Source organism: Micropterus salmoides, unplaced genomic scaffold (genome assembly GCF_014851395.1).
Source record: "Micropterus salmoides isolate LMB-PRFRI ecotype aquatic unplaced genomic scaffold, ASM1485139v1 Ms_hic_scaffold_1595, whole genome shotgun sequence".
Lineage (NCBI taxonomy): Eukaryota > Metazoa > Chordata > Actinopteri > Centrarchiformes > Centrarchidae > Micropterus > Micropterus salmoides.
Genome location: NW_024040702.1, coordinates 1 through 26894, shown reverse-complemented (window position 1 = coordinate 26894; position 26894 = coordinate 1). Strand labels below are relative to the sequence as shown.

The 26894-nt window shown below is 48.0% G+C and overlaps 14 non-coding genes across 14 annotated transcripts; all 14 read left to right on the top strand.

Moving 5' to 3' along the window:
• The first annotated feature begins 1374 nt into the window (after window positions 1–1374).
• trnav-aac lies at window positions 1375–1447 on the top strand. The gene has a single exon. It is a non-coding gene; the product is annotated as a tRNA-Val (tRNA).
• Window positions 1448–3144: 1697 nt separating this feature from the next.
• Window positions 3145–3217, top strand: trnav-aac. Its single transcript has one exon. It is a non-coding gene; the product is annotated as a tRNA-Val (tRNA).
• A 1696-nt stretch (window positions 3218–4913) lies between these two features.
• Window positions 4914–4986, top strand: trnav-aac. The gene has a single exon. It is a non-coding gene; the product is annotated as a tRNA-Val (tRNA).
• Window positions 4987–6682: 1696 nt separating this feature from the next.
• trnav-aac lies at window positions 6683–6755 on the top strand. The gene has a single exon. It is a non-coding gene; the product is annotated as a tRNA-Val (tRNA).
• A 1696-nt stretch (window positions 6756–8451) lies between these two features.
• Window positions 8452–8524, top strand: trnav-aac. Its single transcript has one exon. It is a non-coding gene; the product is annotated as a tRNA-Val (tRNA).
• Window positions 8525–10221: 1697 nt separating this feature from the next.
• On the top strand, window positions 10222–10294 carry trnav-aac. Its single transcript has one exon. It is a non-coding gene; the product is annotated as a tRNA-Val (tRNA).
• A 1696-nt stretch (window positions 10295–11990) lies between these two features.
• trnav-aac lies at window positions 11991–12063 on the top strand. The gene has a single exon. It is a non-coding gene; the product is annotated as a tRNA-Val (tRNA).
• A 1697-nt stretch (window positions 12064–13760) lies between these two features.
• Window positions 13761–13833, top strand: trnav-aac. The gene has a single exon. It is a non-coding gene; the product is annotated as a tRNA-Val (tRNA).
• A 1696-nt stretch (window positions 13834–15529) lies between these two features.
• trnav-aac lies at window positions 15530–15602 on the top strand. The gene has a single exon. It is a non-coding gene; the product is annotated as a tRNA-Val (tRNA).
• A 1697-nt stretch (window positions 15603–17299) lies between these two features.
• On the top strand, window positions 17300–17372 carry trnav-aac. The gene has a single exon. It is a non-coding gene; the product is annotated as a tRNA-Val (tRNA).
• A 1693-nt stretch (window positions 17373–19065) lies between these two features.
• trnav-aac lies at window positions 19066–19138 on the top strand. The gene has a single exon. It is a non-coding gene; the product is annotated as a tRNA-Val (tRNA).
• A 1695-nt stretch (window positions 19139–20833) lies between these two features.
• On the top strand, window positions 20834–20905 carry trnav-aac. The gene has a single exon. It is a non-coding gene; the product is annotated as a tRNA-Val (tRNA).
• Window positions 20906–22601: 1696 nt separating this feature from the next.
• Window positions 22602–22674, top strand: trnav-aac. Its single transcript has one exon. It is a non-coding gene; the product is annotated as a tRNA-Val (tRNA).
• A 1691-nt stretch (window positions 22675–24365) lies between these two features.
• Window positions 24366–24437, top strand: trnav-aac. The gene has a single exon. It is a non-coding gene; the product is annotated as a tRNA-Val (tRNA).
• Window positions 24438–26894: the final 2457 nt, after the last annotated feature.

The window sequence follows — 26894 nt, the reverse complement described above, 5'->3', positions numbered from 1 at the left end:
AGTAGAGGCAATCCACGCATATCCTGTGCCCACAACAGAGTGGTAAGCTTTTGTGGGACTGGTGGGTGGTACAGTAAACTTATTCCCCATTTTGCTGACAGAGCAGCAGCTCTTACTGACCTGACAAAGGCCTCTGCACCAAATAAGGTCAAATGGACTGAGGACTGTAACAGGGCCTTTAATGATCTCAAGGCAGCGATCACAAGTGACTCTGTTCTGCACGTCTTGTTCCTGTGTGCGCTGCAGCAGAGTGTGTTTCTCCACCAGTGTTTTTGAGGGCGTGCCACACTAGCCGCTAGGCGAGCATTACTATGCGTGTTACATAGTGGAGCAGATGGGTTACGAAAGTAAAGGCTGCACTACAATTGAGCTGTTTTCAGGCAGTTCGGGAGCAGTGTTTTTTGCGTTAAATGGTATGTCCCTATGGGGTGGACTTTGGGCTTTTTCACTTTGCTCAGGGCTTTGACTTCTGGGTAGAGGGTCCATCCTCTGCGTCATCAAGCACGGCCTGCATTTCCGCTGGTCTACATCCCAATTGGTTTGATATCAGTCAGTACATTTCATTAGTGCAAAAGGAGCCAAGTAGAATTTGATTGAAATAAAAGTAATAATTGAGGTCACCGCGATAGCATCAGCAGATTCTTGTTTTTTTTTAAATTTGATTTCCCTACATAAATAATTTTCATTCAACTTAGTTCCACTCCATGGTTTTCCCCTAGTCCTCCGCGCATCCCCTGCAGTGACTCTATGCCCCAGTTTGAGTACCACTACTCTACAGGACAGCCTACTGTATGACACTGTTAAAGCTGCAATCCTGTGTGCCTGTGGATTGGTGCCTGAGGCTCACAGGCATCAGTTAAGAGGCCACAAGAAAATTGACCCAAACCTGTGTAGAGTTTGCTAGGGACAGGGAAAGCTTATTTGACAAAAGGTGTAGGCCTACTGCTTGTAAAGTTGAGGAATTTGCTTATCTCCGTGGACTCCCCGTGCTGGACCATATAAGCTAATTCCGGGAGCGTTTGCATCGTGGCCGATTTTTCACAAGGGAGGCGCTTACTAGTTCCCAACCTGAAATGGAACGCTAGCCCCATCATTCGCCTGTTGTCGGACATGTCCAAGTTGCAGACAAAGCGTTGGCTCCGTGGCCTATTCCCAGTTCTGCTCTCTCTGCTGGGTTTTTCCGGTCCGTACGATGAGCGTCAACAGTGTGGCAAGACAGACGATGTAATCAGTACCCCTAATAGGATGCCAGAAAACACGTGGTCTGTCACATCAATATGCTGAAACTGTGTAACACCCATGATGATTCCTCTAGCCCGGCCGTGAGAAACGGACGCGGCAAGGCGTGAGTTTGTGTGGCGCCTGCTGTCAGCTGTTTCTGTAGTGTAGTGGTTATCACGTTCGCCTAACACGCGAAAGGTCCCCAGTTCGAAACTGGGCAGAAACATTTCTCTTTGGGCTCTTCTCTCAGTATTAAAGAGCTCATATTATGCTCATTTTCCGGTTCATATTTGTATTTAGGGGTGGTACCGGAATAGGTTTACATGGTTTCATTTTCAAAAACACCGTCTTTTTGTCGTACTGCACATTGCTGCAGCATCACTTTTCACCCCTGGAAACTGAACGCTCCGTTTTAGCTACCGAGTGAGGCATCTCACTTCCGTAAGATCGTTGTTGGGAGTTGCACATGCGCAGTACCTAGGTAAGGACTACTGGTTAATCAGAAGCAGAGTAGGGCGGGTCCTGAGGAGCAAGGTAGTGTGATCCAAAACAAAGCCGCTTTGGTAACCACATGGCTTCGGTTCAGCCGTACGTGATCCCGAAACACAGGCAGAACAACTCGAAGCAGCTTCGCAACCTAGACTGGAGCAAGACGTTTCAGAGTGGTAAGCTATTCATTTGTAATGCAGTTTATCCTTCATACGTAACGTTTTAATTGTGCACTCTGCGCGGTAGGGAGTGTGGGGCTGAGTGGGGAAAGCGGGCGGACGTCTTGTTCCTGTGTGCGCTGCAGCAGAGTGTGTTTCTCCACCAGTGTTTTTGAGGGCGTGCCACACTAGCCGCTAGGCGAGCATTACTATGCGTGTTACATAGTGGAGCAGATGGGTTACGAAAGTAAAGGCTGCACTACAATTGAGCTGTTTTCAGGCAGTTCGGGAGCAGTGTTTTTTGCGTTAAATGGTATGTCCCTATGGGGTGGACTTTGGGCTTTTTCACTTTGCTCAGGGCTTTGACTTCTGGGTAGAGGGTCCATCCTCTGCGTCATCAAGCACGGCCTGCATTTCCGCTGGTCTACATCCCAATTGGTTTGATATCAGTCAGTACATTTCATTAGTGCAAAAGGAGCCAAGTAGAATTTGATTGAAATAAAAGTAATAATTGAGGTCACCGCGATAGCATCAGCAGATTCTTGTTTTTTTTTAAATTTGATTTCCCTACATAAATAATTTTCATTCAACTTAGTTCCACTCCATGGTTTTCCCCTAGTCCTCCGCGCATCCCCTGCAGTGACTCTATGCCCCAGTTTGAGTACCACTACTCTACAGGACAGCCTACTGTATGACACTGTTAAAGCTGCAATCCTGTGTGCCTGTGGATTGGTGCCTGAGGCTCACAGGCATCAGTTAAGAGGCCACAAGAAAAGATTGACCCAAACCTGTGTAGAGTTTGCTAGGGACAGGGAAAGCTTATTTGACAAAAGGTGTAGGCCTACTGCTTGTAAAGTTGAGGAATTTGCTTATCTCCGTGGACTCCCCGTGCTGGACCATATAAGCTAATTCCGGGAGCGTTTGCATCGTGGCCGATTTTTCACAAGGGAGGCGCTTACTAGTTCCCAACCTGAAATGGAACGCTAGCCCCATCATTCGCCTGTTGTCGGACATGTCCAAGTTGCAGACAAAGCGTTGGCTCCGTGGCCTATTCCCAGTTCTGCTCTCTCTGCTGGGTTTTTCCGGTCCGTACGATGAGCGTCAACAGTGTGGCAAGACAGACGATGTAATCAGTACCCCTAATAGGATGCCAGAAAACACGTGGTCTGTCACATCAATATGCTGAAACTGTGTAACACCCATGATGATTCCTCTAGCCCGGCCGTGAGAAACGGACGCGGCAAGGCGTGAGTTTGTGTGGCGCCTGCTGTCAGCTGTTTCTGTAGTGTAGTGGTTATCACGTTCGCCTAACACGCGAAAGGTCCCCAGTTCGAAACTGGGCAGAAACATTTCTCTTTGGGCTCTTCTCTCAGTATTAAAGAGCTCATATTATGCTCATTTTCCGGTTCATATTTGTATTTAGGGGTGGTACCGGAATAGGTTTACATGGTTTCATTTTCAAAAACACCGTCTTTTTGTCGTACTGCACATTGCTGCAGCATCACTTTTCACCCCTGGAAACTGAACGCTCCGTTTTAGCTACCGAGTGAGGCATCTCACTTCCGTAAGATCGTTGTTGGGAGTTGCACATGCGCAGTACCTAGGTAAGGACTACTGGTTAATCAGAAGCAGAGTAGGGCGGGTCCTGAGGAGCAAGGTAGTGTGATCCAAAACAAAGCCGCTTTGGTAACCACATGGCTTCGGTTCAGCCGTACGTGATCCCGAAACACAGGCAGAACAACTCGAAGCAGCTTCGCAACCTAGACTGGAGCAAGACGTTTCAGAGTGGTAAGCTATTCATTTGTAATGCAGTTTATCCTTCATACGTAACGTTTTAATTGTGCACTCTGCGCGGTAGGGAGTGTGGGGCTGAGTGGGGAAAGCGGGCGGACGTCTTGTTCCTGTGTGCGCTGCAGCAGAGTGTGTTTCTCCACCAGTGTTTTTGAGGGCGTGCCACACTAGCCGCTAGGCGAGCATTACTATGCGTGTTACATAGTGGAGCAGATGGGTTACGAAAGTAAAGGCTGCACTACAATTGAGCTGTTTTCAGGCAGTTCGGGAGCAGTGTTTTTGCGTTAAATGGTATGTCCCTATGGGGTGGACTTTGGGCTTTTTCACTTTGCTCAGGGCTTTGACTTCTGGGTAGAGGGTCCATCCTCTGCGTCATCAAGCACGGCCTGCATTTCCGCTGGTCTACATCCCAATTGGTTTGATATCAGTCAGTACATTTCATTAGTGCAAAAGGAGCCAAGTAGAATTTGATTGAAATAAAAGTAATAATTGAGGTCACCGCGATAGCATCAGCAGATTCTTGTTTTTTTTTAAATTTGATTTCCCTACATAAATAATTTTCATTCAACTTAGTTCCACTCCATGGTTTTCCCCTAGTCCTCCGCGCATCCCCTGCAGTGACTCTATGCCCCAGTTTGAGTACCACTACTCTACAGGACAGCCTACTGTATGACACTGTTAAAGCTGCAATCCTGTGTGCCTGTGGATTGGTGCCTGAGGCTCACAGGCATCAGTTAAGAGGCCACAAGAAAAGATTGACCCAAACCTGTGTAGAGTTTGCTAGGGACAGGGAAAGCTTATTTGACAAAAGGTGTAGGCCTACTGCTTGTAAAGTTGAGGAATTTGCTTATCTCCGTGGACTCCCCGTGCTGGACCATATAAGCTAATTCCGGGAGCGTTTGCATCGTGGCCGATTTTTCACAAGGGAGGCGCTTACTAGTTCCCAACCTGAAATGGAACGCTAGCCCCATCATTCGCCTGTTGTCGGACATGTCCAAGTTGCAGACAAAGCGTTGGCTCCGTGGCCTATTCCCAGTTCTGCTCTCTCTGCTGGGTTTTTCCGGTCCGTACGATGAGCGTCAACAGTGTGGCAAGACAGACGATGTAATCAGTACCCCTAATAGGATGCCAGAAAACACGTGGTCTGTCACATCAATATGCTGAAACTGTGTAACACCCATGATGATTCCTCTAGCCCGGCCGTGAGAAACGGACGCGGCAAGGCGTGAGTTTGTGTGGCGCCTGCTGTCAGCTGTTTCTGTAGTGTAGTGGTTATCACGTTCGCCTAACACGCGAAAGGTCCCCAGTTCGAAACTGGGCAGAAACATTTCTCTTTGGGCTCTTCTCTCAGTATTAAAGAGCTCATATTATGCTCATTTTCCGGTTCATATTTGTATTTAGGGGTGGTACCGGAATAGGTTTACATGGTTTCATTTTCAAAAACACCGTCTTTTTGTCGTACTGCACATTGCTGCAGCATCACTTTTCACCCCTGGAAACTGAACGCTCCGTTTTAGCTACCGAGTGAGGCATCTCACTTCCGTAAGATCGTTGTTGGGAGTTGCACATGCGCAGTACCTAGGTAAGGACTACTGGTTAATCAGAAGCAGAGTAGGGCGGGTCCTGAGGAGCAAGGTAGTGTGATCCAAAACAAAGCCGCTTTGGTAACCACATGGCTTCGGTTCAGCCGTACGTGATCCCGAAACACAGGCAGAACAACTCGAAGCAGCTTCGCAACCTAGACTGGAGCAAGACGTTTCAGAGTGGTAAGCTATTCATTTGTAATGCAGTTTATCCTTCATACGTAACGTTTTAATTGTGCACTCTGCGCGGTAGGGAGTGTGGGGCTGAGTGGGGAAAGCGGGCGGACGTCTTGTTCCTGTGTGCGCTGCAGCAGAGTGTGTTTCTCCACCAGTGTTTTTGAGGGCGTGCCACACTAGCCGCTAGGCGAGCATTACTATGCGTGTTACATAGTGGAGCAGATGGGTTACGAAAGTAAAGGCTGCACTACAATTGAGCTGTTTTCAGGCAGTTCGGGAGCAGTGTTTTTGCGTTAAATGGTATGTCCCTATGGGGTGGACTTTGGGCTTTTTCACTTTGCTCAGGGCTTTGACTTCTGGGTAGAGGGTCCATCCTCTGCGTCATCAAGCACGGCCTGCATTTCCGCTGGTCTACATCCCAATTGGTTTGATATCAGTCAGTACATTTCATTAGTGCAAAAGGAGCCAAGTAGAATTTGATTGAAATAAAAGTAATAATTGAGGTCACCGCGATAGCATCAGCAGATTCTTGTTTTTTTTTAAATTTGATTTCCCTACATAAATAATTTTCATTCAACTTAGTTCCACTCCATGGTTTTCCCCTAGTCCTCCGCGCATCCCCTGCAGTGACTCTATGCCCCAGTTTGAGTACCACTACTCTACAGGACAGCCTACTGTATGACACTGTTAAAGCTGCAATCCTGTGTGCCTGTGGATTGGTGCCTGAGGCTCACAGGCATCAGTTAAGAGGCCACAAGAAAAGATTGACCCAAACCTGTGTAGAGTTTGCTAGGGACAGGGAAAGCTTATTTGACAAAAGGTGTAGGCCTACTGCTTGTAAAGTTGAGGAATTTGCTTATCTCCGTGGACTCCCCGTGCTGGACCATATAAGCTAATTCCGGGAGCGTTTGCATCGTGGCCGATTTTTCACAAGGGAGGCGCTTACTAGTTCCCAACCTGAAATGGAACGCTAGCCCCATCATTCGCCTGTTGTCGGACATGTCCAAGTTGCAGACAAAGCGTTGGCTCCGTGGCCTATTCCCAGTTCTGCTCTCTCTGCTGGGTTTTTCCGGTCCGTACGATGAGCGTCAACAGTGTGGCAAGACAGACGATGTAATCAGTACCCCTAATAGGATGCCAGAAAACACGTGGTCTGTCACATCAATATGCTGAAACTGTGTAACACCCATGATGATTCCTCTAGCCCGGCCGTGAGAAACGGACGCGGCAAGGCGTGAGTTTGTGTGGCGCCTGCTGTCAGCTGTTTCTGTAGTGTAGTGGTTATCACGTTCGCCTAACACGCGAAAGGTCCCCAGTTCGAAACTGGGCAGAAACATTTCTCTTTGGGCTCTTCTCTCAGTATTAAAGAGCTCATATTATGCTCATTTTCCGGTTCATATTTGTATTTAGGGGTGGTACCGGAATAGGTTTACATGGTTTCATTTTCAAAAACACCGTCTTTTTGTCGTACTGCACATTGCTGCAGCATCACTTTTCACCCCTGGAAACTGAACGCTCCGTTTTAGCTACCGAGTGAGGCATCTCACTTCCGTAAGATCGTTGTTGGGAGTTGCACATGCGCAGTACCTAGGTAAGGACTACTGGTTAATCAGAAGCAGAGTAGGGCGGGTCCTGAGGAGCAAGGTAGTGTGATCCAAAACAAAGCCGCTTTGGTAACCACATGGCTTCGGTTCAGCCGTACGTGATCCCGAAACACAGGCAGAACAACTCGAAGCAGCTTCGCAACCTAGACTGGAGCAAGACGTTTCAGAGTGGTAAGCTATTCATTTGTAATGCAGTTTATCCTTCATACGTAACGTTTTAATTGTGCACTCTGCGCGGTAGGGAGTGTGGGGCTGAGTGGGGAAAGCGGGCGGACGTCTTGTTCCTGTGTGCGCTGCAGCAGAGTGTGTTTCTCCACCAGTGTTTTTGAGGGCGTGCCACACTAGCCGCTAGGCGAGCATTACTATGCGTGTTACATAGTGGAGCAGATGGGTTACGAAAGTAAAGGCTGCACTACAATTGAGCTGTTTTCAGGCAGTTCGGGAGCAGTGTTTTTGCGTTAAATGGTATGTCCCTATGGGGTGGACTTTGGGCTTTTTCACTTTGCTCAGGGCTTTGACTTCTGGGTAGAGGGTCCATCCTCTGCGTCATCAAGCACGGCCTGCATTTCCGCTGGTCTACATCCCAATTGGTTTGATATCAGTCAGTACATTTCATTAGTGCAAAAGGAGCCAAGTAGAATTTGATTGAAATAAAAGTAATAATTGAGGTCACCGCGATAGCATCAGCAGATTCTTGTTTTTTTTTAAATTTGATTTCCCTACATAAATAATTTTCATTCAACTTAGTTCCACTCCATGGTTTTCCCCTAGTCCTCCGCGCATCCCCTGCAGTGACTCTATGCCCCAGTTTGAGTACCACTACTCTACAGGACAGCCTACTGTATGACACTGTTAAAGCTGCAATCCTGTGTGCCTGTGGATTGGTGCCTGAGGCTCACAGGCATCAGTTAAGAGGCCACAAGAAAAGATTGACCCAAACCTGTGTAGAGTTTGCTAGGGACAGGGAAAGCTTATTTGACAAAAGGTGTAGGCCTACTGCTTGTAAAGTTGAGGAATTTGCTTATCTCCGTGGACTCCCCGTGCTGGACCATATAAGCTAATTCCGGGAGCGTTTGCATCGTGGCCGATTTTTCACAAGGGAGGCGCTTACTAGTTCCCAACCTGAAATGGAACGCTAGCCCCATCATTCGCCTGTTGTCGGACATGTCCAAGTTGCAGACAAAGCGTTGGCTCCGTGGCCTATTCCCAGTTCTGCTCTCTCTGCTGGGTTTTTCCGGTCCGTACGATGAGCGTCAACAGTGTGGCAAGACAGACGATGTAATCAGTACCCCTAATAGGATGCCAGAAAACACGTGGTCTGTCACATCAATATGCTGAAACTGTGTAACACCCATGATGATTCCTCTAGCCCGGCCGTGAGAAACGGACGCGGCAAGGCGTGAGTTTGTGTGGCGCCTGCTGTCAGCTGTTTCTGTAGTGTAGTGGTTATCACGTTCGCCTAACACGCGAAAGGTCCCCAGTTCGAAACTGGGCAGAAACATTTCTCTTTGGGCTCTTCTCTCAGTATTAAAGAGCTCATATTATGCTCATTTTCCGGTTCATATTTGTATTTAGGGGTGGTACCGGAATAGGTTTACATGGTTTCATTTTCAAAAACACCGTCTTTTTGTCGTACTGCACATTGCTGCAGCATCACTTTTCACCCCTGGAAACTGAACGCTCCGTTTTAGCTACCGAGTGAGGCATCTCACTTCCGTAAGATCGTTGTTGGGAGTTGCACATGCGCAGTACCTAGGTAAGGACTACTGGTTAATCAGAAGCAGAGTAGGGCGGGTCCTGAGGAGCAAGGTAGTGTGATCCAAAACAAAGCCGCTTTGGTAACCACATGGCTTCGGTTCAGCCGTACGTGATCCCGAAACACAGGCAGAACAACTCGAAGCAGCTTCGCAACCTAGACTGGAGCAAGACGTTTCAGAGTGGTAAGCTATTCATTTGTAATGCAGTTTATCCTTCATACGTAACGTTTTAATTGTGCACTCTGCGCGGTAGGGAGTGTGGGGCTGAGTGGGGAAAGCGGGCGGACGTCTTGTTCCTGTGTGCGCTGCAGCAGAGTGTGTTTCTCCACCAGTGTTTTTGAGGGCGTGCCACACTAGCCGCTAGGCGAGCATTACTATGCGTGTTACATAGTGGAGCAGATGGGTTACGAAAGTAAAGGCTGCACTACAATTGAGCTGTTTTCAGGCAGTTCGGGAGCAGTGTTTTTTGCGTTAAATGGTATGTCCCTATGGGGTGGACTTTGGGCTTTTTCACTTTGCTCAGGGCTTTGACTTCTGGGTAGAGGGTCCATCCTCTGCGTCATCAAGCACGGCCTGCATTTCCGCTGGTCTACATCCCAATTGGTTTGATATCAGTCAGTACATTTCATTAGTGCAAAAGGAGCCAAGTAGAATTTGATTGAAATAAAAGTAATAATTGAGGTCACCGCGATAGCATCAGCAGATTCTTGTTTTTTTTTAAATTTGATTTCCCTACATAAATAATTTTCATTCAACTTAGTTCCACTCCATGGTTTTCCCCTAGTCCTCCGCGCATCCCCTGCAGTGACTCTATGCCCCAGTTTGAGTACCACTACTCTACAGGACAGCCTACTGTATGACACTGTTAAAGCTGCAATCCTGTGTGCCTGTGGATTGGTGCCTGAGGCTCACAGGCATCAGTTAAGAGGCCACAAGAAAAGATTGACCCAAACCTGTGTAGAGTTTGCTAGGGACAGGGAAAGCTTATTTGACAAAAGGTGTAGGCCTACTGCTTGTAAAGTTGAGGAATTTGCTTATCTCCGTGGACTCCCCGTGCTGGACCATATAAGCTAATTCCGGGAGCGTTTGCATCGTGGCCGATTTTTCACAAGGGAGGCGCTTACTAGTTCCCAACCTGAAATGGAACGCTAGCCCCATCATTCGCCTGTTGTCGGACATGTCCAAGTTGCAGACAAAGCGTTGGCTCCGTGGCCTATTCCCAGTTCTGCTCTCTCTGCTGGGTTTTTCCGGTCCGTACGATGAGCGTCAACAGTGTGGCAAGACAGACGATGTAATCAGTACCCCTAATAGGATGCCAGAAAACACGTGGTCTGTCACATCAATATGCTGAAACTGTGTAACACCCATGATGATTCCTCTAGCCCGGCCGTGAGAAACGGACGCGGCAAGGCGTGAGTTTGTGTGGCGCCTGCTGTCAGCTGTTTCTGTAGTGTAGTGGTTATCACGTTCGCCTAACACGCGAAAGGTCCCCAGTTCGAAACTGGGCAGAAACATTTCTCTTTGGGCTCTTCTCTCAGTATTAAAGAGCTCATATTATGCTCATTTTCCGGTTCATATTTGTATTTAGGGGTGGTACCGGAATAGGTTTACATGGTTTCATTTTCAAAAACACCGTCTTTTTGTCGTACTGCACATTGCTGCAGCATCACTTTTCACCCCTGGAAACTGAACGCTCCGTTTTAGCTACCGAGTGAGGCATCTCACTTCCGTAAGATCGTTGTTGGGAGTTGCACATGCGCAGTACCTAGGTAAGGACTACTGGTTAATCAGAAGCAGAGTAGGGCGGGTCCTGAGGAGCAAGGTAGTGTGATCCAAAACAAAGCCGCTTTGGTAACCACATGGCTTCGGTTCAGCCGTACGTGATCCCGAAACACAGGCAGAACAACTCGAAGCAGCTTCGCAACCTAGACTGGAGCAAGACGTTTCAGAGTGGTAAGCTATTCATTTGTAATGCAGTTTATCCTTCATACGTAACGTTTTAATTGTGCACTCTGCGCGGTAGGGAGTGTGGGGCTGAGTGGGGAAAGCGGGCGGACGTCTTGTTCCTGTGTGCGCTGCAGCAGAGTGTGTTTCTCCACCAGTGTTTTTGAGGGCGTGCCACACTAGCCGCTAGGCGAGCATTACTATGCGTGTTACATAGTGGAGCAGATGGGTTACGAAAGTAAAGGCTGCACTACAATTGAGCTGTTTTCAGGCAGTTCGGGAGCAGTGTTTTTGCGTTAAATGGTATGTCCCTATGGGGTGGACTTTGGGCTTTTTCACTTTGCTCAGGGCTTTGACTTCTGGGTAGAGGGTCCATCCTCTGCGTCATCAAGCACGGCCTGCATTTCCGCTGGTCTACATCCCAATTGGTTTGATATCAGTCAGTACATTTCATTAGTGCAAAAGGAGCCAAGTAGAATTTGATTGAAATAAAAGTAATAATTGAGGTCACCGCGATAGCATCAGCAGATTCTTGTTTTTTTTTAAATTTGATTTCCCTACATAAATAATTTTCATTCAACTTAGTTCCACTCCATGGTTTTCCCCTAGTCCTCCGCGCATCCCCTGCAGTGACTCTATGCCCCAGTTTGAGTACCACTACTCTACAGGACAGCCTACTGTATGACACTGTTAAAGCTGCAATCCTGTGTGCCTGTGGATTGGTGCCTGAGGCTCACAGGCATCAGTTAAGAGGCCACAAGAAAAGATTGACCCAAACCTGTGTAGAGTTTGCTAGGGACAGGGAAAGCTTATTTGACAAAAGGTGTAGGCCTACTGCTTGTAAAGTTGAGGAATTTGCTTATCTCCGTGGACTCCCCGTGCTGGACCATATAAGCTAATTCCGGGAGCGTTTGCATCGTGGCCGATTTTTCACAAGGGAGGCGCTTACTAGTTCCCAACCTGAAATGGAACGCTAGCCCCATCATTCGCCTGTTGTCGGACATGTCCAAGTTGCAGACAAAGCGTTGGCTCCGTGGCCTATTCCCAGTTCTGCTCTCTCTGCTGGGTTTTTCCGGTCCGTACGATGAGCGTCAACAGTGTGGCAAGACAGACGATGTAATCAGTACCCCTAATAGGATGCCAGAAAACACGTGGTCTGTCACATCAATATGCTGAAACTGTGTAACACCCATGATGATTCCTCTAGCCCGGCCGTGAGAAACGGACGCGGCAAGGCGTGAGTTTGTGTGGCGCCTGCTGTCAGCTGTTTCTGTAGTGTAGTGGTTATCACGTTCGCCTAACACGCGAAAGGTCCCCAGTTCGAAACTGGGCAGAAACATTTCTCTTTGGGCTCTTCTCTCAGTATTAAAGAGCTCATATTATGCTCATTTTCCGGTTCATATTTGTATTTAGGGGTGGTACCGGAATAGGTTTACATGGTTTCATTTTCAAAAACACCGTCTTTTTGTCGTACTGCACATTGCTGCAGCATCACTTTTCACCCCTGGAAACTGAACGCTCCGTTTTAGCTACCGAGTGAGGCATCTCACTTCCGTAAGATCGTTGTTGGGAGTTGCACATGCGCAGTACCTAGGTAAGGACTACTGGTTAATCAGAAGCAGAGTAGGGCGGGTCCTGAGGAGCAAGGTAGTGTGATCCAAAACAAAGCCGCTTTGGTAACCACATGGCTTCGGTTCAGCCGTACGTGATCCCGAAACACAGGCAGAACAACTCGAAGCAGCTTCGCAACCTAGACTGGAGCAAGACGTTTCAGAGTGGTAAGCTATTCATTTGTAATGCAGTTTATCCTTCATACGTAACGTTTTAATTGTGCACTCTGCGCGGTAGGGAGTGTGGGGCTGAGTGGGGAAAGCGGGCGGACGTCTTGTTCCTGTGTGCGCTGCAGCAGAGTGTGTTTCTCCACCAGTGTTTTTGAGGGCGTGCCACACTAGCCGCTAGGCGAGCATTACTATGCGTGTTACATAGTGGAGCAGATGGGTTACGAAAGTAAAGGCTGCACTACAATTGAGCTGTTTTCAGGCAGTTCGGGAGCAGTGTTTTTTGCGTTAAATGGTATGTCCCTATGGGGTGGACTTTGGGCTTTTTCACTTTGCTCAGGGCTTTGACTTCTGGGTAGAGGGTCCATCCTCTGCGTCATCAAGCACGGCCTGCATTTCCGCTGGTCTACATCCCAATTGGTTTGATATCAGTCAGTACATTTCATTAGTGCAAAAGGAGCCAAGTAGAATTTGATTGAAATAAAAGTAATAATTGAGGTCACCGCGATAGCATCAGCAGATTCTTGTTTTTTTTTAAATTTGATTTCCCTACATAAATAATTTTCATTCAACTTAGTTCCACTCCATGGTTTTCCCCTAGTCCTCCGCGCATCCCCTGCAGTGACTCTATGCCCCAGTTTGAGTACCACTACTCTACAGGACAGCCTACTGTATGACACTGTTAAAGCTGCAATCCTGTGTGCCTGTGGATTGGTGCCTGAGGCTCACAGGCATCAGTTAAGAGGCCACAAGAAAAGATTGACCCAAACCTGTGTAGAGTTTGCTAGGGACAGGGAAAGCTTATTTGACAAAAGGTGTAGGCCTACTGCTTGTAAAGTTGAGGAATTTGCTTATCTCCGTGGACTCCCCGTGCTGGACCATATAAGCTAATTCCGGGAGCGTTTGCATCGTGGCCGATTTTTCACAAGGGAGGCGCTTACTAGTTCCCAACCTGAAATGGAACGCTAGCCCCATCATTCGCCTGTTGTCGGACATGTCCAAGTTGCAGACAAAGCGTTGGCTCCGTGGCCTATTCCCAGTTCTGCTCTCTCTGCTGGGTTTTTCCGGTCCGTACGATGAGCGTCAACAGTGTGGCAAGACAGACGATGTAATCAGTACCCCTAATAGGATGCCAGAAAACACGTGGTCTGTCACATCAATATGCTGAAACTGTGTAACACCCATGATGATTCCTCTAGCCCGGCCGTGAGAAACGGACGCGGCAAGGCGTGAGTTTGTGTGGCGCCTGCTGTCAGCTGTTTCTGTAGTGTAGTGGTTATCACGTTCGCCTAACACGCGAAAGGTCCCCAGTTCGAAACTGGGCAGAAACATTTCTCTTTGGGCTCTTCTCTCAGTATTAAAGAGCTCATATTATGCTCATTTTCCGGTTCATATTTGTATTTAGGGGTGGTACCGGAATAGGTTTACATGGTTTCATTTTCAAAAACACCGTCTTTTTGTCGTACTGCACATTGCTGCAGCATCACTTTTCACCCCTGGAAACTGAACGCTCCGTTTTAGCTACCGAGTGAGGCATCTCACTTCCGTAAGATCGTTGTTGGGAGTTGCACATGCGCAGTACCTAGGTAAGGACTACTGGTTAATCAGAAGCAGAGTAGGGCGGGTCCTGAGGAGCAAGGTAGTGTGATCCAAAACAAAGCCGCTTTGGTAACCACATGGCTTCGGTTCAGCCGTACGTGATCCCGAAACACAGGCAGAACAACTCGAAGCAGCTTCGCAACCTAGACTGGAGCAAGACGTTTCAGAGTGGTAAGCTATTCATTTGTAATGCAGTTTATCCTTCATACGTAACGTTTTAATTGTGCACTCTGCGCGGTAGGGAGTGTGGGGCTGAGTGGGGAAAGCGGGCGGACGTCTTGTTCCTGTGTGCGCTGCAGCAGAGTGTGTTTCTCCACCAGTGTTTTTGAGGGCGTGCCACACTAGCCGCTAGGCGAGCATTACTATGCGTGTTACATAGTGGAGCAGATGGGTTACGAAAGTAAAGGCTGCACTACAATTGAGCTGTTTTCAGGCAGTTCGGGAGCAGTGTTTTTTGCGTTAAATGGTATGTCCCTATGGGGTGGACTTTGGGCTTTTTCACTTTGCTCAGGGCTTTGACTTCTGGGTAGAGGGTCCATCCTCTGCGTCATCAAGCACGGCCTGCATTTCCGCTGGTCTACATCCCAATTGGTTTGATATCAGTCAGTACATTTCATTAGTGCAAAAGGAGCCAAGTAGAATTTGATTGAAATAAAAGTAATAATTGAGGTCACCGCGATAGCATCAGCAGATTCTTGTTTTTTTTTAAATTTGATTTCCCTACATAAATAATTTTCATTCAACTTAGTTCCACTCCATGGTTTTCCCCTAGTCCTCCGCGCATCCCCTGCAGTGACTCTATGCCCCAGTTTGAGTACCACTACTCTACAGGACAGCCTACTGTATGACACTGTTAAAGCTGCAATCCTGTGTGCCTGTGGATTGGTGCCTGAGGCTCACAGGCATCAGTTAAGAGGCCACAAGAAAAGATTGACCCAAACCTGTGTAGAGTTTGCTAGGGACAGGGAAAGCTTATTTGACAAAAGGTGTAGGCCTACTGCTTGTAAAGTTGAGGAATTTGCTTATCTCCGTGGACTCCCCGTGCTGGACCATATAAGCTAATTCCGGGAGCGTTTGCATCGTGGCCGATTTTTCACAAGGGAGGCGCTTACTAGTTCCCAACCTGAAATGGAACGCTAGCCCCATCATTCGCCTGTTGTCGGACATGTCCAAGTTGCAGACAAAGCGTTGGCTCCGTGGCCTATTCCCAGTTCTGCTCTCTCTGCTGGGTTTTTCCGGTCCGTACGATGAGCGTCAACAGTGTGGCAAGACAGACGATGTAATCAGTACCCCTAATAGGATGCCAGAAAACACGTGGTCTGTCACATCAATATGCTGAAACTGTGTAACACCCATGATGATTCCTCTAGCCGGCCGTGAGAAACGGACGCGGCAAGGCGTGAGTTTGTGTGGCGCCTGCTGTCAGCTGTTTCTGTAGTGTAGTGGTTATCACGTTCGCCTAACACGCGAAAGGTCCCCAGTTCGAAACTGGGCAGAAACATTTCTCTTTGGGCTCTTCTCTCAGTATTAAAGAGCTCATATTATGCTCATTTTCCGGTTCATATTTGTATTTAGGGGTGGTACCGGAATAGGTTTACATGGTTTCATTTTCAAAAACACCGTCTTTTTGTCGTACTGCACATTGCTGCAGCATCACTTTTCACCCCTGGAAACTGAACGCTCCGTTTTAGCTACCGAGTGAGGCATCTCACTTCCGTAAGATCGTTGTTGGGAGTTGCACATGCGCAGTACCTAGGTAAGGACTACTGGTTAATCAGAAGCAGAGTAGGGCGGGTCCTGAGGAGCAAGGTAGTGTGATCCAAAACAAAGCCGCTTTGGTAACCACATGGCTTCGGTTCAGCCGTACGTGATCCCGAAACACAGGCAGAACAACTCGAAGCAGCTTCGCAACCTAGACTGGAGCAAGACGTTTCAGAGTGGTAAGCTATTCATTTGTAATGCAGTTTATCCTTCATACGTAACGTTTTAATTGTGCACTCTGCGCGGTAGGGAGTGTGGGGCTGAGTGGGGAAAGCGGGCGGACGTCTTGTTCCTGTGTGCGCTGCAGCAGAGTGTGTTTCTCCACCAGTGTTTTTGAGGGCGTGCCACACTAGCCGCTAGGCGAGCATTACTATGCGTGTTACATAGTGGAGCAGATGGGTTACGAAAGTAAAGGCTGCACTACAATTGAGCTGTTTTCAGGCAGTTCGGGAGCAGTGTTTTTTGCGTTAAATGGTATGTCCCTATGGGGTGGACTTTGGGCTTTTTCACTTTGCTCAGGGCTTTGACTTCTGGGTAGAGGGTCCATCCTCTGCGTCATCAAGCACGGCCTGCATTTCCGCTGGTCTACATCCCAATTGGTTTGATATCAGTCAGTACATTTCATTAGTGCAAAAGGAGCCAAGTAGAATTTGATTGAAATAAAAGTAATAATTGAGGTCACCGCGATAGCATCAGCAGATTCTTGTTTTTTTTTAAATTTGATTTCCCTACATAAATAATTTTCATTCAACTTAGTTCCACTCCATGGTTTTCCCCTAGTCCTCCGCGCATCCCCTGCAGTGACTCTATGCCCCAGTTTGAGTACCACTACTCTACAGGACAGCCTACTGTATGACACTGTTAAAGCTGCAATCCTGTGTGCCTGTGGATTGGTGCCTGAGGCTCACAGGCATCAGTTAAGAGGCCACAAGAAAAGATTGACCCAAACCTGTGTAGAGTTTGCTAGGGACAGGGAAAGCTTATTTGACAAAAGGTGTAGGCCTACTGCTTGTAAAGTTGAGGAATTTGCTTATCTCCGTGGACTCCCCGTGCTGGACCATATAAGCTAATTCCGGGAGCGTTTGCATCGTGGCCGATTTTTCACAAGGGAGGCGCTTACTAGTTCCCAACCTGAAATGGAACGCTAGCCCCATCATTCGCCTGTTGTCGGACATGTCCAAGTTGCAGACAAAGCGTTGGCTCCGTGGCCTATTCCCAGTTCTGCTCTCTCTGCTGGGTTTTTCCGGTCCGTACGATGAGCGTCAACAGTGTGGCAAGACAGACGATGTAATCAGTACCCCTAATAGGATGCCAGAAAACACGTGGTCTGTCACATCAATATGCTGAAACTGTGTAACACCCATGATGATTCCTCTAGCCCGGCCGTGAGAAACGGACGCGGCAAGGCGTGAGTTTGTGTGGCGCCTGCTGTCAGCTGTTTCTGTAGTGTAGTGGTTATCACGTTCGCCTAACACGCGAAAGGTCCCCAGTTCGAAACTGGGCAGAAACATTTCTCTTTGGGCTCTTCTCTCAGTATTAAAGAGCTCATATTATGCTCATTTTCCGGTTCATATTTGTATTTAGGGGTGGTACCGGAATAGGTTTACATGGTTTCATTTTCAAAAACACCGTCTTTTTGTCGTACTGCACATTGCTGCAGCATCACTTTTCACCCCTGGAAACTGAACGCTCCGTTTTAGCTACCGAGTGAGGCATCTCACTTCCGTAAGATCGTTGTTGGGAGTTGCACATGCGCAGTACCTAGGTAAGGACTACTGTTAATCAGAAGCAGAGTAGGGCGGTCCTGAGGAGCAAGGTAGTGTGATCCAAAACAAAGCCGCTTTGGTAACCACATGGCTTCGGTTCAGCCGTACGTGATCCCGAAACACAGGCAGAACAACTCGAAGCAGCTTCGCAACCTAGACTGGAGCAAGACGTTTCAGAGTGGTAAGCTATTCATTTGTAATGCAGTTTATCCTTCATACGTAACGTTTTAATTGTGCACTCTGCGCGGTAGGGAGTGTGGGGCTGAGTGGGGAAAGCGGGCGGACGTCTTGTTCCTGTGTGCGCTGCAGCAGAGTGTGTTTCTCCACCAGTGTTTTTGAGGGCGTGCCACACTAGCCGCTAGGCGAGCATTACTATGCGTGTTACATAGTGGAGCAGATGGGTTACGAAAGTAAAGGCTGCACTACAATTGAGCTGTTTTCAGGCAGTTCGGGAGCAGTGTTTTTGCGTTAAATGGTATGTCCCTATGGGGTGGACTTTGGGCTTTTTCACTTTGCTCAGGGCTTTGACTTCTGGGTAGAGGGTCCATCCTCTGCGTCATCAAGCACGGCCTGCATTCCGCTGGTCTACATCCCAATTGGTTTGATATCAGTCAGTACATTTCATTAGTGCAAAAGGAGCCAAGTAGAATTTGATTGAAATAAAAGTAATAATTGAGGTCACCGCGATAGCATCAGCAGATTCTTGTTTTTTTTTAAATTTGATTTCCCTACATAAATAATTTTCATTCAACTTAGTTCCACTCCATGGTTTTCCCCTAGTCCTCCGCGCATCCCCTGCAGTGACTCTATGCCCCAGTTTGAGTACCACTACTCTACAGGACAGCCTACTGTATGACACTGTTAAAGCTGCAATCCTGTGTGCCTGTGGATTGGTGCCTGAGGCTCACAGGCATCAGTTAAGAGGCCACAAGAAAAGATTGACCCAAACCTGTGTAGAGTTTGCTAGGGACAGGGAAAGCTTATTTGACAAAAGGTGTAGGCCTACTGCTTGTAAAGTTGAGGAATTTGCTTATCTCCGTGGACTCCCCGTGCTGGACCATATAAGCTAATTCCGGGAGCGTTTGCATCGTGGCCGATTTTTCACAAGGGAGGCGCTTACTAGTTCCCAACCTGAAATGGAACGCTAGCCCCATCATTCGCCTGTTGTCGGACATGTCCAAGTTGCAGACAAAGCGTTGGCTCCGTGGCCTATTCCCAGTTCTGCTCTCTCTGCTGGGTTTTTCCGGTCCGTACGATGAGCGTCAACAGTGTGGCAAGACAGACGATGTAATCAGTACCCCTAATAGGATGCCAGAAAACACGTGGTCTGTCACATCAATATGCTGAAACTGTGTAACACCCATGATGATTCCTCTAGCCTGGCCGTGAGAAACGGACGCGGCAAGGCGTGAGTTTGTGTGGCGCCTGCTGTCAGCTGTTTCTGTAGTGTAGTGGTTATCACGTTCGCCTAACACGCGAAAGCTCCCCAGTTCGAAACTGGGCAGAAACATTTCTCTTTGGGCTCTTCTCTCAGTATTAAAGAGCTCATATTATGCTCATTTTCCGGTTCATATTTGTATTTAGGGGTGGTACCGGAATAGGTTTACATGGTTTCATTTTCAAAAACACCGTCTTTTTGTCGTACTGCACATTGCTGCAGCATCACTTTTCACCCCTGGAAACTGAACGCTCCGTTTTAGCTACCGAGTGAGGCATCTCACTTCCGTAAGATCGTTGTTGGGAGTTGCACATGCGCAGTACCTAGGTAAGGACTACTGGTTAATCAGAAGCAGAGTAGGGCGGTCCTGAGGAGCAAGGTAGTGTGATCCAAAACAAAGCCGCTTTGGTAACCACATGGCTTCGGTTCAGCCGTACGTGATCCCGAAACACAGGCAGAACAACTCGAAGCAGCTTCGCAACCTAGACTGGAGCAAGACGTTTCAGAGTGGTAAGCTATTCATTTGTAATGCAGTTTATCCTTCATACGTAACGTTTTAATTGTGCACTCTGCGCGGTAGGGAGTGTGGGGCTGAGTGGGGAAAGCGGGCGGACGTCTTGTTCCTGTGTGCGCTGCAGCAGAGTGTGTTTCTCCACCAGTGTTTTTGAGGGCGTGCCACACTAGCCGCTAGGCGAGCATTACTATGCGTGTTACATAGTGGAGCAGATGGGTTACGAAAGTAAAGGCTGCACTACAATTGAGCTGTTTTCAGGCAGTTCGGGAGCAGTGTTTTTTGCGTTAAATGGTATGTCCCTATGGGGTGGACTTTGGGCTTTTTCACTTTGCTCAGGGCTTTGACTTCTGGGTAGAGGGTCCATCCTCTGCGTCATCAAGCACGGCCTGCATTCCGCTGGTCTACATCCCAATTGGTTTGATATCAGTCAGTACATTTCATTAGTGCAAAAGGAGCCAAGTAGAATTTGATTGAAATAAAAGTAATAATTGAGGTCACCGCGATAGCATCAGCAGATTCTTGTTTTTTTTTAAATTTGATTTCCCTACATAAATAATTTTCATTCAACTTAGTTCCACTCCATGGTTTTCCCCTAGTCCTCCGCGCATCCCCTGCAGTGACTCTATGCCCCAGTTTGAGTACCACTACTCTACAGGACAGCCTACTGTATGACACTGTTAAAGCTGCAATCCTGTGTGCCTGTGGATTGGTGCCTGAGGCTCACAGGCATCAGTTAAGAGGCCACAAGAAAAGATTGACCCAAACCTGTGTAGAGTTTGCTAGGGACAGGGAAAGCTTATTTGACAAAAGGTGTAGGCCTACTGCTTGTAAAGTTGAGGAATTTGCTTATCTCCGTGGACTCCCCGTGCTGGACCATATAAGCTAATTCCGGGAGCGTTTGCATCGTGGCCGATTTTTCACAAGGGAGGCGCTTACTAGTTCCCAACCTGAAATGGAACGCTAGCCCCATCATTCGCCTGTTGTCGGACATGTCCAAGTTGCAGACAAAGCGTTGGCTCCGTGGCCTATTCCCAGTTCTGCTCTCTCTGCTGGGTTTTTCCGGTCCGTACGATGAGCGTCAACAGTGTGGCAAGACAGACGATGTAATCAGTACCCCTAATAGGATGCCAGAAAACACGTGGTCTGTCACATCAATATGCTGAAACTGTGTAACACCCATGATGATTCCTCTAGCCCGGCCGTGAGAAACGGACGCGGCAAGGCGTGAGTTTGTGTGGCGCCTGCTGTCAGCTGTTTCTGTAGTGTAGTGGTTATCACGTTCGCCTAACACGCGAAAGTCCCCAGTTCGAAACTGGGCAGAAACATTTCTCTTTGGGCTCTTCTCTCAGTATTAAAGAGCTCATATTATGCTCATTTTCCGGTTCATATTTGTATTTAGGGGTGGTACCGGAATAGGTTTACATGGTTTCATTTTCAAAAACACCGTCTTTTTGTCGTACTGCACATTGCTGCAGCATCACTTTTCACCCCTGGAAACTGAACGCTCCGTTTTAGCTACCGAGTGAGGCATCTCACTTCCGTAAGATCGTTGTTGGGAGTTGCACATGCGCAGTACCTAGGTAAGGACTACTAGTTAATCAGAAGCAGAGTAGGGCGGGTCCTGAGGAGCAAGGTAGTGTGATCCAAAACAAAGCCGCTTTGGTAACCACATGGCTTCGGTTCAGCCGTACGTGATCCCGAAACACAGGCAGAACAACTCGAAGCAGCTTCGCAACCTAGACTGGAGCAAGACGTTTCAGAGTGGTAAGCTATTCATTTGTAATGCAGTTTATCCTTCATACGTAACGTTTTAATTGTGCACTCTGCGCGGTAGGGAGTGTGGGGCTGAGTGGGGAAAGCGGGCGGACGTCTTGTTCCTGTGTGCGCTGCAGCAGAGTGTGTTTCTCCACCAGTGTTTTTGAGGGCGTGCCACACTAGCCGCTAGGCGAGCATTACTATGCGTGTTACATAGTGGAGCAGATGGGTTACGAAAGTAAAGGCTGCACTACAATTGAGCTGTTTTCAGGCAGTTCGGGAGCAGTGTTTTTGCGTTAAATGGTATGTCCCTATGGGGTGGACTTTGGGCTTTTTCACTTTGCTCAGGGCTTTGACTTCTGGGTAGAGGGTCCATCCTCTGCGTCATCAAGCACGGCCTGCATTTCCGCTGGTCTACATCCCAATTGGTTTGATATCAGTCAGTACATTTCATTAGTGCAAAAGGAGCCAAGTAGAATTTGATTGAAATAAAAGTAATAATTGAGGTCACCGCGATAGCATCAGCAGATTCTTGTTTTTTTTTAAATTTGATTTCCCTACATAAATAATTTTCATTCAACTTAGTTCCACTCCATGGTTTTCCCCTAGTCCTCCGCGCATCCCCTGCAGTGACTCTATGCCCCAGTTTGAGTACCACTACTCTACAGGACAGCCTACTGTATGACACTGTTAAAGCTGCAATCCTGTGTGCCTGTGGATTGGTGCCTGAGGCTCACAGGCATCAGTTAAGAGGCCACAAGAAAAGATTGACCCAAACCTGTGTAGAGTTTGCTAGGGACAGGGAAAGCTTATTTGACAAAAGGTGTAGGCCTACTGCTTGTAAAGTTGAGGAATTTGCTTATCTCCGTGGACTCCCCGTGCTGGACCATATAAGCTAATTCCGGGAGCGTTTGCATCGTGGCCGATTTTTCACAAGGGAGGCGCTTACTAGTTCCCAACCTGAAATGGAACGCTAGCCCCATCATTCGCCTGTTGTCGGACATGTCCAAGTTGCAGACAAAGCGTTGGCTCCGTGGCCTATTCCCAGTTCTGCTCTCTCTGCTGGGTTTTTCCGGTCCGTACGATGAGCGTCAACAGTGTGGCAAGACAGACGATGTAATCAGTACCCCTAATAGGATGCCAGAAAACACGTGGTCTGTCACATCAATATGCTGAAACTGTGTAACACCCATGATGATTCCTCTAGCCTGGCCGTGAGAAACGGACGCGGCAAGGCGTGAGTTTGTGTGGCGCCTGCTGTCAGCTGTTTCTGTAGTGTAGTGGTTATCACGTTCGCCTAACACGCGAAAGCTTCCCAGTTCGAAACTGGGCAGAAACATTTCTCTTTGGGCTCTTCTCTCAGTATTAAAGAGCTCATATTATGCTCATTTTCCGGTTCATATTTGTATTTAGGGGTGGTACCGGAATAGGTTTACATGGTTTCATTTTCAAAAACACCGTCTTTTTGTCGTACTGCACATTGCTGCAGCATCACTTTTCACCCCTGGAAACTGAACGCTCCGTTTTAGCTACCGAGTGAGGCATCTCACTTCCGTAAGATCGTTGTTGGGAGTTGCACATGCGCAGTACCTAGGTAAGGACTACTGGTTAATCAGAAGCAGAGTAGGGCGGTCCTGAGGAGCAAGGTAGTGTGATCCAAAACAAAGCCGCTTTGGTAACCACATGGCTTCGGTTCAGCCGTACGTGATCCCGAAACACAGGCAGAACAACTCGAAGCAGCTTCGCAACCTAGACTGGAGCAAGACGTTTCAGAGTGGTAAGCTATTCATTTGTAATGCAGTTTATCCTTCATACGTAACGTTTTAATTGTGCACTCTGCGCGGTAGGGAGTGTGGGGCTGAGTGGGGAAAGCGGGCGGACGTCTTGTTCCTGTGTGCGCTGCAGCAGAGTGTGTTTCTCCACCAGTGTTTTTGAGGGCGTGCCACACTAGCCGCTAGGCGAGCATTACTATGCGTGTTACATAGTGGAGCAGATGGGTTACGAAAGTAAAGGCTGCACTACAATTGAGCTGTTTCAGGCAGTTCGGGAGCAGTGTTTTTGCGTTAAATGGTATGTCCCTATGGGGTGGACTTTGGGCTTTTTCACTTTGCTCAGGGCTTTGACTTCTGGGTAGAGGGTCCATCCTCTGCGTCATCAAGCACGGCCTGCATTCCGCTGGTCTACATCCCAATTGGTTTGATATCAGTCAGTACATTTCATTAGTGCAAAAGGAGCCAAGTAGAATTTGATTGAAATAAAAGTAATAATTGAGGTCACCGCGATAGCATCAGCAGATTCTTGTTTTTTTTTAAATTTGATTTCCCTACATAAATAATTTTCATTCAACTTAGTTCCACTCCATGGTTTTCCCCTAGTCCTCCGCGCATCCCTGCAGTGACTCTATGCCCCAGTTTGAGTACCACTACTCTACAGGACAGCCTACTGTATGACACTGTTAAAGCTGCAATCCTGTGTGCCTGTGGATTGGTGCCTGAGGCTCACAGGCATCAGTTAAGAGGCCACAAGAAAAGATTGACCCAAACCTGTGTAGAGTTTGCTAGGGACAGGGAAAGCTTATTTGACAAAAGGTGTAGGCCTACTGCTTGTAAAGTTGAGGAATTTGCTTATCTCCGTGGACTCCCCGTGCTGGACCATATAAGCTAATTCCGGGAGCGTTTGCATCGTGGCCGATTTTTCACAAGGGAGGCGCTTACTAGTTCCCAACCTGAAATGGAACGCTAGCCCCATCATTCGCCTGTTGTCGGACATGTCCAAGTTGCAGACAAAGCGTTGGCTCCGTGGCCTATTCCCAGTTCTGCTCTCTCTGCTGGGTTTTTCCGGTCCGTACGATGAGCGTCAACAGTGTGGCAAGACAGACGATGTAATCAGTACCCCTAATAGGATGCCAGAAAACACGTGGTCTGTCACATCAATATGCTGAAACTGTGTAACACCCATGATGATTCCTCTAGCCGGCCGTGAGAAACGGACGCGGCAAGGCGTGAGTTTGTGTGGCGCCTGCTGTCAGCTGTTTCTGTAGTGTAGTGGTTATCACGTTCGCCTAACACGCGAAAGTCCCCAGTTCGAAACTGGGCAGAAACATTTCTCTTTGGGCTCTTCTCTCAGTATTAAAGAGCTCATATTATGCTCATTTTCCGGTTCATATTTGTATTTAGGGGTGGTACCGGAATAGGTTTACATGGTTTCATTTTCAAAAACACCGTCTTTTTGTCGTACTGCACATTGCTGCAGCATCACTTTTCACCCCTGGAAACTGAACGCTCCGTTTTAGCTACCGAGTGAGGCATCTCACTTCCGTAAGATCGTTGTTGGGAGTTGCACATGCGCAGTACCTAGGTAAGGACTACTGTTATCAAAGCAGAGTAGGGCGGTCCTGAGGAGCAAGGTAGTGTGATCCAAAACCCGCTTTGGTAACCACATGGCTTCGGTTCAGCCGTACGTGATCCCGAAACACAGGCAGAACAACTCGAAGCAGCTTCGCAACCTAGACTGGAGCAAGACGTTTCAGAGTGGTAAGCTATTCATTTGTAATGCAGTTTATCCTTCATACGTAACGTTTTAATTGTGCACTCTGCGCGGTAGGGAGTGTGGGGAGTGGGGAAAGCGGGCGGACGTCTTGTTCCTGTGTGCGCTGCAGCAGAGTGTTTTCTCCACCAGTGTTTTTGAGGGCGTGCCACACTAGCCGCTAGGCGAGCATTACTATGCGTGTTACATAGTGGAGCAGATGGGTTACGAAAGTAAAGGCTGCACTACAATTGAGCTGTTTTCAGGCAGTTCGGGAGCAGTGTTTTTTGCGTTAAATGGTATGTCCCTATGGGGTGGACTTTGGGCTTTTTCACTTTGCTCAGGGCTTTGACTTCTGGGTAGAGGGTCCATCCTCTGCGTCATCAAGCACGGCCTGCATTTCCGCTGGTCTACATCCCAATTGGTTTGATATCAGTCAGTACATTTCATTAGTGCAAAGGAGCCAAGTAGAATTTGATTGAAATAAAAGTAATAATTGAGGTCACCGCGATAGCATCAGCAGATTCTTGTTTTTTTTTAAATTTGATTTCCCTACATAAATAATTTTCATTCAACTTAGTTCCACTCCATGGTTTTCCCCTAGTCCTCCGCGCATCCCCGCAGTGACTCTATGCCCCAGTTTGAGTACCACTACTCTACAGGACAGCCTACTGTATGACACTGTTAAAGCTGCAATCCTGTGTGCCTGTGGATTGGTGCCTGAGGCTCACAGGCATCAGTTAAGAGGCCACAAGAAAATTGACCCAAACTGTGTAGAGTTTGCTAGGGACAGGGAAAGCTTATTTGACAAAAGGTGTAGGCCTACTGCTTGTAAAGTTGAGGAATTTGCTTATCTCCGTGGACTCCCCGTGCTGGACCATATAAGCTAATTCCGGGAGCGTTTGCATCGTGGCCGATTTTTCACAAGGGAGGCGCTTACTAGTTCCCAACCTGAAATGGAACGCTAGCCCCATCATTCGCCTGTTGTCGGACATGTCCAAGTTGCAGACAAAGCGTTGGCTCCGTGGCCTATTCCCAGTTCTGCTCTCTCTGCTGGGTTTTTCCGGTCCGTACGATGAGCGTCAACAGTGTGGCAAGACAGACGATGTAATCAGTACCCCTAATAGGATGCCAGAAAACACGTGGTCTGTCACATCAATATGCTGAAACTGTGTAACACCCATGATGATTCCTCTAGCCTGGCCGTGAGAAACGGACGCGGCAAGGCGTGAGTTTGTGTGGCGCCTGCTGTCAGCTGTTTCTGTAGTGTAGTGGTTATCACGTTCGCCTAACACGCGAAAGCCCCAGTTCGAAACTGGGCAAAAAATTTCTCTTTGGGCTCTTCTCTCAGTATTAAAGAGCTCATATTATGCTCATTTTCCGGTTCATATTTGTATTTAGGGGTGGTACCGGAATAGGTTTACATGGTTTCATTTTCAAAAACACCGTCTTTTTGTCGTACTGCACATTGCTGCAGCATCACTTTTCACCCCTGGAAACTGAACGCTCCGTTTTAGCTACCGAGTGAGGCATCTCACTTCCGTAAGATCGTTGTTGGGAGTTGCACATGCGCAGTACCTAGGTAAGGTACTAGTTAATCAGAAGCAGAGTAGGGCGGGTCCTGAGGAGCAAGGTAGTGTGATCCAAAACAAAGCCGCTTTGGTAACCACATGGCTTCGGTTCAGCCGTACGTGATCCCGAAACACAGGCAGAACAACTCGACAGCTTCGCAACCTAGACTGGAGCAAGACGTTTCAGAGTGGTAAGCTATTCATTTGTAATGCAGTTTATCCTTCATACGTAACGTTTTAATTGTGCACTCTGCGCGGTAGGAGTGTGGGGCTGAGTGGGGAAAGCGGGCGGACGTCTTGTTCCTGTGTGCGCTGCAGCAGAGTGTGTTTCTCCACCAGTGTTTTTGAGGGCGTGCCACACTAGCCGCTAGGCGAGCATTACTATGCGTTTACATAGTGGAGCAGATGGGTTACGAAAGTAAGGCTGCACTACAATTGAGCTGTTTTCAGGCAGTTCGGGAGC